At 38.5% G+C, this 13,492-nt stretch overlaps 1 pseudogene; it reads right to left on the minus strand.

Moving 5' to 3' along the window:
* Window positions 1-570: 570 nt before the first annotated feature.
* Window positions 571-944, minus strand: LOC110314539 (annotated as a pseudogene).
* Window positions 945-13,492: the final 12,548 nt, after the last annotated feature.

The following is a 13,492-nucleotide window of genomic DNA, read 5'->3' on the forward strand; positions in this document are numbered from 1 at the left end:
CACCAGGTATATCTCCACATGCATTCCTATTCAACTTCTAGATTTTTACAATCTAATCATGTACTCAACAGATGTATGTGATGACCATCTCAAACTCACCACCTTAAAGTCTTCTCCCTGAAACATTGGCTTTCCCAACAGCCTTCCCCATCTCAGGGAATATCAATAATTACCTTTCAGTTACTGAGGGAAACAACTTGGTACTTTCTCAAGTTCATCCTACTCATGAAGAAACTTTGAGAACTTTACTTTGAAAATGTCCAGGTGCTTACTATTCCACTAGTGTTGCCATGATCCAAGCGCCTTGCCCCTTGTTTGGAAAACTGTAATAGCGCTCCTCTTCAGTATGTCTCCTTACCTAAAGTTACTCCCTCCCCATACTACCTAGCAGCCAGGATGGACTTTTTGCAGCCAAAGCAAGATCTTGTCGTGTTCTCAGCTCAAAATTCTCCAGTGGCTCTCCTTTTCCTCCCACACTCAGTGTCCCTTATTGCGTTCCACGCTTTATATATATATATATATTTTTTTTCATGGCTAGTACCACATTTTTTAAAGAGTTGTATAAAACATTTAATTTATTGATCTTTTGGGGAAATTTGACACACCATCACCGTATCCCAACGGAGTCATTAATCTTGTAGCTTGGATGACATTAGCTCCTTCGTTTTTATGGTGCTGTTGAGGAATCAGCTCTCCGCAGAAGCTCAAGAGAATGGCCTTTGGAGAAATATGCAAGTTCCATCTAGATATTTTCAAAAGCTCTATTCACGCTCTTCTCTTTTTCATGGTTCACAGTGTTTATCTTCACAAGATTAGTGCTAACAGGTTCAGTCTTGGTTTCTATTTTGTTTTGTTTTGTTTTTATTTTTTGCCTTGAAGCTTTTTTGGGTGGCTGTATGAAATATGCTCCTGGACTTCTGCCCTCTTAATTTACTCTACTCCATTGGCTTGTGTATCCCCATGTGGCTACTGAAGCTCTGGGGCATGCAATCCAAAGATACAGGCAGTATCACTTCTCAACATGGTATGTGGTTTCTATATTGCATCTTTTGTTTGTTATCATCTTGAAAAAAAGCTCCACAAGGGCACGTTCTTCCCTCCTGTATCCTAAGAGTCTATGCCACTTGCTTCATATTACATAAATGAAAGAAAGTAGTATTACTCTTTAGCTTAAATCCTCCTTAACCTATGTGGAAAGATACTAGGACAATAAGTGACAATTAGCCCTCATTGTCAACCTCACCATAATCTAGAATCGCCCGGAAGGGTCTCTAAGCATATCTGTGGGGGATTATCTTTATTATGTTAGTTGAGGTGGTAAGACACAGCAACTGTAGGTGGCACTGTTCCCTAGGCAGGGGATCCTGGGCTATATAGGAGTAAAGAAAAAAGACTTGAGCAATAACGTGTGTGTGTGTGTGTGTGTGTGTGTGTGTGTGTGTGTGTGTGTGTGTGTACATTCATTGTTTTCTCCTGACTGTGCATGGAACGGAATCAGCTGCTTTAAGTTCCTGCTGCATTGACTTCCCCATTGTGGTGGACTGTACCATGAGCTGTAAGCTAAAAATAAACCCTTTCTCCCTTAACTTTCCCAGCCTATCTTATCAGAACAACAGAAAAGCAACTAAGACAGATACCATAACTCTATGCACACACACCTAACTCCACCCTCATGAATAGGGTATTGACTACTGAGCCCCTAGCATCTTTATATAAGAGTAGCTAGCATCTGTCCAGAATCTGTCAGTCGCCTTACTTCTGTTTCTGAAGACCTGCAAGTTGTTAACAGGAACATCTCAAATGCAAATAATTCTCACTAAAAATGTTTGTGGTGTCCTGTTCCCTTTCTCGTATCCTTCTTTTGAGCCTCTAAACCAACGGTTCTCAGTCTTCTTAGTGCTGCATCCCTTTAATACACTTCCTCATGTTGTGGAGATTCCCAACCATAAAATTATTTTGCTGCTACTTTATAACTGTAATTTCACTACTGTTAGGAACCATAATGTAAATATCTTTTATAAAGGATATCTAATGTGTGACCCCCAAAGGAGTTACAACCCATACATTGAGAACCACTGCTGTAGACTGAGAGGCAAGCCAGAGGAGTGGCTAGATTCATCTAATCCATTAGCTCATTAAGTATTATGATATCACTCCCAGAAGATGTCAAACACCTTACTTTTCACGGTGGATAGATCATGTAGACCAAATATCAACTAAACCAAAGCAGGCATAAATGACACTACAGACCAGTTGGCTAAACAGACATGTACAGAACACTCTATCCAACAACAGTAGAACAAGGATGCTCCTCAACTTCCAGTGTGGTTACATTCTGATGTCCTCATTATAACCTGCAAATGCCACACAAGCCACAAATGTATTTAACACATGTAACACCAGACATCTAATTTACCCTAGCCTGCCATAAGTTTGCTCAGAACATCTTAACCTACCACTGAGCAAATTCATCTAACACTAAACCTATTTGATAATAATAGAGAGACTGTTTCTTGTAGCTTACTGAATATTAATGAGTGAAGAAACAATAATTGTATGGGAGTGCTTTATCTAATTTTTTGCATATGTATATGCGTGTGGTGCACATGCATGCATGGGGACACACATGAAGGGTACATATGCATGGGTACGCAAATGCATATGGAGTCCCAATGCTGACATCAGGTGTCTTCCTCAATCATGTGCCACCTTATATACTGAGGGTCTTCTATAGTGAGGGTCTCTCACTGAACCGCAAACATGCCATTTTAGCTCATCTGACTAGCCTGTCTTCAGTTCTCATAAGATGGGATTACAGAAGGACCATGCCCACATGGTTCTTATGTGAGTTCTAGAGATCTAAACTCCAGTACTCACGTTTCCATGGTGTAGTAGATTGGATGAGAATGGCCCCTATATGCTCATACGTTTGAATACTTTGTCTCCAGTTGGTAGAACTGTTTGGGAGGGATTAGGAGGCATGGCTTTGGAAGAGGTATGTCACTGAGGGTATGCTTAGAGGTTTCAAATGACTCTTGTGATTCTCAGTTGCTTTCTCCCTGTAGTTTATGGTTGTGGATTATAATGTGAGCTCTCACCAGTTTCTTTGCTCTGTCATCATGGACTCTAATTCTCTAAAACCATTAACCAAATTAATTGCTTTCTTTTATAAGTTTACTTGGTCATAAGTTTTATCACAGCAATAGAAAAATAATTATGATACATGGAAAGCATTGTATAAGCTGATCCATCTTCCCCATCCCTGCTTTATCAAAATTTTAAAATCATCATCATTTGATGAAAACATCAAAGTTGAACCATCATAAGTCAGAGCCATCTACACACATTTTTCTCAAGTGCACACAGAAAATTCACCACAATAGCTCACAGAATAGGTCATATAGTGGTTTGGATGGGAATGTCCCTTATAAGCTCTGATGTTTGAATATTTACTACCTAGCTGGTGGCACCATTGGGGTAAGTTTAGGATGTGTTGCCCTGCTGGAAGAAGAAACATGTCACTGCAGGTGGGCTTTGAGGGAAATTCATGATGTTTCTGGCTCCTCCTGCCTCTCTCTCCTGTTTGTGATTCAAAATATGAACTCTGCACCCTGCAGATATGCCTTCACTTCTACATCTAACTTTAACTCTCAGGTACTATAAATCCAAATGAACTCTCCCTTTCTATAAATTGCCTTTTTCATGATGTTTTATCCAAGCAATAGAGAAGCAACTAATACAGGCCACAAAACAAGTTTCAACACATCTAAGAAGGTAGAAATCATATGACATATTTCCAACTACAATGCTATAAAACCAGAAATCAATAACTAAAGGAAATTCTAGGGGAGAAAAAGAGGAAATGAAACAATGCATTCCTGAACAACCAATTCATCAAAGAAGAAAGCAAAAGGAAAATCAAGATGTTTCTTGACATAAGCAAAAATACAACACCAAATCCTATGGATTCAGGAAAAGTAGTCATAAGTTTCTCACAATGAGAAAAGAAAGCTCTCCTCTAATCTAACTTTGCACCCAAAAGAACCTGTAAACAACAACAACAACAACAACAACAACAACAACAACAACAAACTAAGCTCAAATTAAGGAGAAGGAAGAAAATGTGTATTAGAACAGAAAGAAATGAAAGATACTCTCTCCAAAAAAAAAAAAAACTAGAAAAGATTAATAGAGTGAAATGTGTGTGTGAATATGTGTGTGTGTGTGTGTGTGTGTGTGTGTGTGTGTGTGTGTGTGTGTGTTTTGAGAAGGTAAAATGAATTGACAAACCTGCAATTGAAGGAAAAAAGTTTTGAGAAACAAAATTATAAATCAAAGAGAAGACAGCACACTTGTCCATAGAAATAAAAAGGCTTATGAGACTACTATGAACAAGTATAAACTAACAAATATAAAGTATTTATATACATGTATACAAGTAATATATAAATATTAACCTAGAAGAAACATAAATTCCTAGAAGTGTGTAATCTACCAAAGCTGAACTAGAAAGACAAAGGGAATCTGAACAAATAAAATAAAAGTAAAGAGTTTGAATTAGTAAACATAACACATAACCCCACCACCACCACCACAAAAAAAAAAAAAAAAGCTCATGTCAGGCATGGTGAGGCATGCCTATAACCCCAGCACTTAAAGAGTAGAGGTACGAAGGTCAAGAGTTTAAGGTCATCCCTTGACTACGCAAAGTTTGAGGACACCTTTAGATGAGACCCTGTCCCACAATACACACACACACACACACACACACACAAAAAAAAACATGGAAGAGAAGGCAAAAGAATGTAAGAGCCAGGTGTCATATGGAGCCCTTTTCCTGGCATGATGTGGCCATTGTCCTCTGAGCAGCACAAAACCTGCAGGAGATTCTTTCCCAGAGGGGGAAAGAGCTCATGAGGCCCTAAGGACTTATTGGTGGTTGACAGTTGCAAAGAAGGGCAGGCACATGAGACCAACCCTTCTCTGAGGATCTGTAGGAAGTTAATAGTAGCTGTGAGAAGGAGAGATTTTTTTTGAGTGATATAACCACTGATGGGGTGTTCATGTTCTCATAAATAATTCCTCAGCCATGCTCCTGTAAGCAGCCCTAATTAAACTCATTAGGTCACACACACACACACACACACACACACACACACACACACACACAAGCAAAACCATTAAAGTAGGAAGACTAGTTAAGAGGAGAGGGATCAGTGGGAGAGGTAAGGGGATACGGCAGTGTAATTGAGGGTGAATATGTATATGTGTGGAAATGTCACAATGAAACTCATTATTATGTATAGCTAATATATGCTATTAAAATTTATTTGCAAAGGAAAGGGGGAAATTAAATGCTGGTAATTTGGCAATGGGAAACAAGACCTTGGGATAATCAAACTTAGGAATTCCTTGCTACATTATTCCTGCAAGACAAAACATGGAGTCAACCTAAGTGTCTATCCATAGTTAAATAGGTAAAGAGAATGAGGTGCCTGTGAGCTGGATTGTTGGCCCAGTCATGAAGAGCCCCTACTGCTCTCCCAGAGGACCCCAGTTTGGTTCTCAATAACCCAGTCACAACTGCCTTGTGACTCAAGATCCAAGGGGTCTGATGCCCCCTTGGAGCCCCCTTCTGGACTCCTTGGGTGATTGTACTCACATGCGCATAGCCACATAGAGACACACACACACACAAACGCAGGTAATTGTAAAATTATAAAAATGGTCATTCAAAAAGGAAAATGGGGTGTACACATATAATGGAATTATCCCACACTCTATACAAAGAGGGAATCCCTGCCATTTTCAGCAGCATAGATAAACATGACTATAACACTGATATACAGAATCTGAAAATGTCCCAACTCACAGAAGCAGATAGTACACATGCAGTTACCAGGATACTAGGAAGATGTTAGTCAGAGGATGCAAAAAGCTCAGGAATGTCAGAAGAATCAATTTTAGAAGTTTAATGCACAATATGGCAAGGACAGGTGATAGTCTGCATTCTCGGCATTTGTTCAATATGCAGATCTTAGTGTTCTCATTACAAAGGAAAAGGAACTAAGGTAGGGATTAGGTATGCTAATGATCTTGATAATGGTGATTATTTAAGTTATGTGCATAACAAATTATCAAGTTGTAAATCTTATACAAGTACAATTAAAAACCAAGCCAGGAATGGTGACACACACCTGTAATCTCAGCACTCAAGGAATTAAGACAGGGACACAGTGAATGCAAGGCCAGCCTGGGTTGTACAGTGAGTTCTAGGACAGCCTGAGCTACGTAAGACAGTGTCTCAAAATAATACTATTAATATTAATAATTATAATACTTTTTCAAAATAATGTGAGGCTGTTCACATAACTCAGTGGTGCATGCTTAGCATGCATAAGACTCTGGGTTCAATTCTTAACATAAGCACCACCACAACAAAAACAATAACAACAACAACAACAACAACAGAAACTTATCCAGTGATGCAATCATGTAATCTCATTATCTGGGAGGCTACAGTAGGAGGAGTGTCATAAGTTCAAAGCCAGTTCAAGGTCAGGGCTATATAGTAAGTTATATATTCATGACCAGTGTGAGCTACAGTGGCCCAGACACTGTGTCAAAAATAATATTAATAAACCTATTCCCAGAAATATTTGCATTTCAAAAATAAATGCTCTAAATGGGCAAATGCAACCTCTCAAGATATGCCAAGTGTCTGTTGCTCAAGATTTAGAAAACAAAATCAGTGCTGGAGAGATGACTTGCTGAGAGAAACATTTGCTATGCGAGCATGAGAACCAAAATTAGAATGTATAGAACCCATGTAAAGCCAAGCAGAGCAGCGCACATCGGTAACCTCGTTACTCCTACAAGGAAATGGTTAGCTTGCAGACCAGCTAACCTGGCATAAGCACAGGGGTGGGGGACAGGGAGGGAGGAAACAAGATGGAAGGAAAGGAACAACATCCAAGGATGCACAAATTTGCACAAATGAGCACATGTGCTTGCACACACATGAGCACATAAGAAAACAAAAACAATATGATATTAGCAATAAGAAAAGATATGGAAGAGGTAGTCCTTTCACTTACTAATTAAATACTTATTGAGCAGCTAGGGGCAGACACTGTGCTAGGAATTGTAAAAGATCTCTCATCTAATATCTGAGTTTATTTAAGGCTAAGGATGTAACACTGTGGCTAGAGCTCATGCATTAGCACATGCAAGACCCTGGGTTTGATCCCCAAGTAACAAAACTGAACAAAACCAAAGCTTTCTGTAATAGCCCTAGCATGAATTTACATCAATTAGCTTATGTTTTTCTGCAGGAGAATCTAGCATGCTGGCCTCAATTATTAGACACTATGAGTAGGCATGTTTCTTTGCCAGTCAAATAAAAAGCACAAAGGATTTATTTTAGTAGCCCAGCATGAAAGGGCTGTTAACCAAAAAAAAAAACAAAAAAAAAAACAGGTTTTGGAAGAAAACTCTGACATCCTAAGAAAAGCCAACACATTACAGTCTTGTAGTAGAATTATTGAAGGATTTTTCTATTTCCTGTTTGGCCAGAACTACCCACAAAAGGATCAGAAATCACACACACACACACACACACACACACACACACACACACACACACCAGAATTGGCCTCTGTCTGCTCCTTCTGAACTGATCTTAGGGTGGGATACTGCGCTCTGGGAATCAGGCTTGGAGCCCTTTCTGTTTCTTATTTCATAAGGTGACAACTGGGCCTTTTACATATCTTCCCTGATGTGGTACACCACCTCGTGAAGAAACCTCTGCCCTATCCATTTTGCAGATTAAAAAAAAAAAAAACAAAACAAAGATGGGGAGAACCAAGTGATGTTCAAGTCACTGGTAGCAGTATTTAAAACCCTGAGTCACCTGCTTCAGGGTGGACTATTGGCTGTTTCTTGGCTGGTGGTGATTTATTATATGCTTCTAGCAGACAAGTTTTAGCAATTTTGTTCCAGTAGAAGGCCATTGTGGTCAAAGTTTGTGTCTTAGGTTTCAAATGGCCTGTACAGTTCCCACAAATAAGGTGCTAAATCCCAGAAATAAAAATAAAAATAGGACTTATTCCTAAAATATTTGATCTTTCTTAAAAAAATTAAAAAGTCAGGTTTCCTGGATGTATGTTATTGTCACTATACACACTCACTGTTTCCTGGATCTAAAGCATTGTTAGGGGCTGGACAAAGAACTTGTTGCTCTTCTAGAGCAACCACATACCATCTCACAATGGTCCCTAACTCCAGTTCTACAGGATCTGATGCCTTCTTCTGATCTCACAGGGGCCAGGGGTACATGTGGTACACAGTCATATACATGTATGCAAAACACCTCATATGCTCAAAATAAAATAAAATAATAATTTTAAAACTTTAAACAAAGTTTTGAGAGGCTGAAATATACATTTTGAGAAGGCAGGAAGTTAGTAGAGTGCCTACCCAGAATGTAAGAAGCTCTGGGATTGTTTGCTAATGAATGTAGGCCTATAATTCCAGTACTCCAGAGAGGGATCCAGAGGGTAAGGCCTTTGAGGTCTTTTTCGGCTACATACCAAGATTAAGGCCAGCCTGAGACATGAGACAGTGTGTCACATATAAAAGTAAATAAATAAGCATCTCTCTAATTCTAGTATCAGAATGGAAGCCGTTCTTTGTTCAAAAAAAAAAAGAATCAAAAAATGGTTTTGACGATTTTACTGGTTTATGGAGTAATCTCTCTCTCTCTCTCTCTCTCTCTCTCTCTCTCTCTCTCTCTCTCTCTCTCTCTCTGTGTGTGTGTGTGTGTGTGTGTGTGTGTGTGTGTGTGCATGTGTGTGTGCGTGTGTGTGTGTGTGTGATGTGTGTGTGTATGTATGCTCATGCTTGTGCATGCATGCATGTGCATGTGTATCCTTGGAATAAGACTTCAAATAGCATCAGCAACAGTGGAAGAGAGTGTGAGCAAAGCCCATTCTTTATTGCATCTAAGTTTCTTGAGGTGATAAATGATAAATGATGAAATAGATAAAGCTCAAAGGAACACTAGACAAATTAATCTAGTGTCTATGACAATTTGACAGAGGAACACCAAAAATGCTCATATTTTTCATCTATGTTAATAATACTATGGTGCAAATATCCTGAAACAATAAATACTCGACATATTAATAAACTGGACTAGGCACAAAAGAATTGTGCATTTTCTCCCAATGCAATGTAAAAGCACTGGTCAAGGGGGATGGACTTCAGTTACTGCTGTAATTTGAATTGTAAAGTCGTCTAAGGGACCATGTGACAATAAAGTCCTTGGGAAGTATAAGCTGGTGGGAAATATTTAGTTCATTGGAAATGTGACCTTATAGGAAATAGCAAGAATCAAGCCCTTCCCTCTTTTTCTGCTTGTTTCCAGCCAATAAAGTAAGCAACTTTGCTTGGCTCCACACTCCCACCAGGATGTGCTCTCACAAGGCCAACTAATCATGAGCTGAGAGCTATAAAACTGTTAAACAAAATAAACTATTTCTCTTAATAAGATGATTCTCATAGGTTTTTTGTTATGGTAACAGGAAGTTGACTAACACAGCTACTAATAATAATATAGATAATGAGTTCGAGGCCAGCTAGGATTACATAGTGTGTCCTGGCTGGTTTTGTGTGTCAACTTGACACAAGGTAAAATCACAGAAAGGAAGGAGTCTCAGTTAAGAAAATGCCTCCATAAGGCATTTTGTCAATTAATGACCAATGGAAGAGGGCCAGCTCATGATTGGTGGAGCCATCTCTGGGCTGGTGGTCCTGGGTTCTATAAGAAATCAGGCTCACCAAACCATGAGGAGTAAGCCAGTAAGCCACACCCCTCCATGGCCTTGGCATCAGATCCTACTTCCAGGTTCCTGCCCTGCTTGGGTTATTGTCCTGATTTTCTTCAATGATGAACAGCAGTATAGAAGTGTAAGCTGGATAAAGCCTTTTCTCCCCAGCTCATTCTTTGATCATGGTGTTTTGTCACAGCAATAGAAAACCTAACTAAAACATAGTGAGACCACATCTCAAAAGAAAACAAAGAAACAAAAAACACCAATGATGTAATGAATGTTAGAAGCTTGAATGAAAAGACATTACATATGATGTTTGGTAAAGTTCAAAACAAAACTAAAATTGTTTAGGAATACATGTGCTACACCAGCCAGGACCACACAGGCAGCAGAAGCAATGGAGCAGCTGGGACAGGGTCCTTCCTGCCTCCATCTGCACCTAGGATGTGGGGCTGTTCTGCAGCCCTTTGTGCATAGGTCCTGTAAGGAGAGAGCTGGTTTCCCAGGAGTGCTGACACAGGCTTACAGTCCCACAAGAGGGACAAGCTCAAGCCAGAGACAGCAAGACCAACTAACACCAGAGATAACCAGATGGTGAAAGGCAAGCACAAGAACCTTACCAACAGAAACCAAGGCTACTTGGCATCATCAGAACCCAGTTCACCCACAACAGCAAGTCCTGGATATACCAACACACTGGAGAAGCAAGATTTGGATTATAAATCACATCTCATGATGTTGATAGAGAACTTTAAGAAGGAAATACAGGTAAATGGCTAGAAGACCTTAAAGAGGAAACACAAAAATGCCTTAAAGAATTACAAGAGAACAGAAACAGGTGAAGGAATTGAACAAAACCATCCAGGGTCTAAAAATGGAAGTAAAAACAATAAAGAAATCACAAAGAGCGATAACTCTGTAGAAATAGAACCTAGAAAAGAGGTCAAGAGTCATAGATGTGAGCATCACCAACAGAATACAAGAGATGGAAGAGAGAATCTCAGGTGCAGAAGATTCCATAGAAAACATAGACACAACCATCAAAGAAAACTAAAAATGCAAAAATCTCCTAACCCAAACCATCCAGGAAATCCAGAACACAATGAGAAGACCAAACCTAAGGATAGTAGGTATAGAAGAGAGCAAAGATTCCCAACTTACAGGGCTAGTAATTGTCTTCAACAAAATTATAGAAGAAAGCTTCCCTAACCTAAAGAAAGAGATGCCTATGAACATACAAGAAGCCTACAGAACCCCAGAGAAACTGGACCAGAAAGAAATTCCTCCTGTCACATGATAATCAAAATATGAAATACCTTGTATAAATAAAGAATATTAAAAGCAGTAAGGGAAAAGGTCAAGTAACATATAAAGGCAAGCGTATCAGGATTATACAAAACTTCTCACCAGAGACAATGAAAGCCAGAAGATCCTAGGCAGATGTCATACAGACACTAAAAGAACACAAATGCCAGCCCAGGCTACTATACCCAGCAAAATTCTCAATTACAATAAATAGAGAAACCAAGGTATTTCATGACAAAACCAAATTTACACAATGTCTTTCAACAAATCCAGCCATACAAAGGATAATAAATTGAAAACTCCAACACAAAAAGGGAAACTACTCCCTAGAAGTAGCAAGAAAATAATCTTTTTTAATAAAACAAAAAGATGCCAACATAAACATAACTCCTCTTCTAACAACAAAAATAACAGGAAGCAACAATCACTTTTCCTTAATAACTCTTAATATCAATTGACTCAATAAAAAGACATAGGCAAACAGACTGGCTATGAAAAGAAGACCCAAAATTTTGCTGCAAACAGGAAACCCCCCTCAGTGACAAAGAAAGACACTACCTCAGAGTAAAAGGCTGGAAAACAATTTTCCAAGCAAATGGTCCCAAGAAACAAGCTTAAATAGCCATTTTAATGTCGAATAAAATCGACTTTCAACCTAAAGGTATCAAAAAAGATAAGGAGGGACACTTCATACTCATCAAAGGTAAAATCTACCAGGATGAACTCTCAATTCTGAACATCTATGATTCAAATGCAAGGGCACCCACATTCATAAAAGATATTTTGCTAAAGCTCAAAGCACACATTGCACCTCACACAATAATAGTGGGAGACTTCAACACTCTACTCTCAGCAATCCTGGAAACAGAAACTAAACAGAGACACAGTGAAGCTAACAGAAGTTATGAACCAAATAGATTTAACATATGTCTATAGAACATTTTATCCTAAAACAAAAGAATATACCTTCTTCTTAGCACCTCATGGCACCTTCTCTAAAACTTAACACATAATTGGTCAAAAAACAGGCCTCAAGAGATACAAGAAGATTGAAATAATCTCATTCATTCTATCAGATCATCACAGACTAAGGTTGATCTTCAATGACAACAAAAATAATAAAAAGCCCAAATACATGTGGAAGCTGAACAACACTCAACTCAATGATAACTTGGTCAAGGAAGAAATAAAGAAAGATATTAAAGACTTCATAGAATTTAATGAAAATGAAGTCACAACATAACCAAACTTATGGGATACAAGGAAGGCAGTCCTAAGAGGAAAACTCATAGCTCTGAGTGCCTCCAAACAGAAACTGGAGAGAGCATACACTAGTAGCTTGACAGCACAACTGAAAGCTCTAGAACAAAAAGAAGCAAATAGACCCAAGAATTGTAGAAGGCAGAAAACAAATAAACTCGGGGCTCAAATCAACCAAGTAGAAACAAAAAGAACCATATAAAGAATCAACCAAACTAGGAGCTTGTTCTTTGAGAAAATCAACAAGATAGATAAACTCTTAGCCAAACTAACCAGAGGTCACAGAGACAGTATCCAAATTAACAAAATCAGAAATGAAAAGGGAGACATAACAACAGAATCTGAGAAAATCCAAAAAATCATCAGATCCTATTACAAAAGCCTATACTCAACAAGATTGGAAAATATGAATGAAATGGACAATTTTCTAAATAGATACCATGTGCCAAAGTTAAATCAGGATCAGATAAACAATCTAAACAGTCCCAGATCCCCTAAAGAAATACAGTCATTAATAGTCTCTCAAAAATAAAAAGCCCAGGACCATATGGGTTTAGTGCAGAGTTCTATCAGACCTTCAAAGAAGACCTAAGACCAACACTCTTCAAACTATTCCACAAAATAGAAACATAAGGAACACTACCAAATTGATTCTATGAAGCCACAATTACTCTGATACCTAAACCACACAAAGACCCAACAAAGAAAGAGAACTTCAGACCAATTTCCCTTATGAATATCTATGCAAAAATACTCAATAAAATTCTCACAAACTGAATCCAGGAACACATCAAAACAATCACTCATCATGATCAAGTAGGCTTCATCCCAGGGATGCATGGATGGTTCAATATATAGAAATCCATCAATGTAATCCACTATATAAAAACACAAAAGAAAAAAAACCACATGATCATTTCATTAGATGCTGAGAAAGCATTTGACAAAATCCAGCACCCCTTCATGATAAAAGTCTTGGAAAGATCAGGAATTCAAGGCCCATACCTAAACATAATAAAAGAAATATACAACAAACCAGTAGCCAACATCAAAATAAATGTAGAGAAACTTGAAGCAATCCCACTAAAATCAGG

This window comes from Mus pahari, chromosome X (assembly GCF_900095145.1).
Source record: "Mus pahari chromosome X, PAHARI_EIJ_v1.1, whole genome shotgun sequence".
Taxonomy (NCBI): domain Eukaryota; kingdom Metazoa; phylum Chordata; class Mammalia; order Rodentia; family Muridae; genus Mus; species Mus pahari.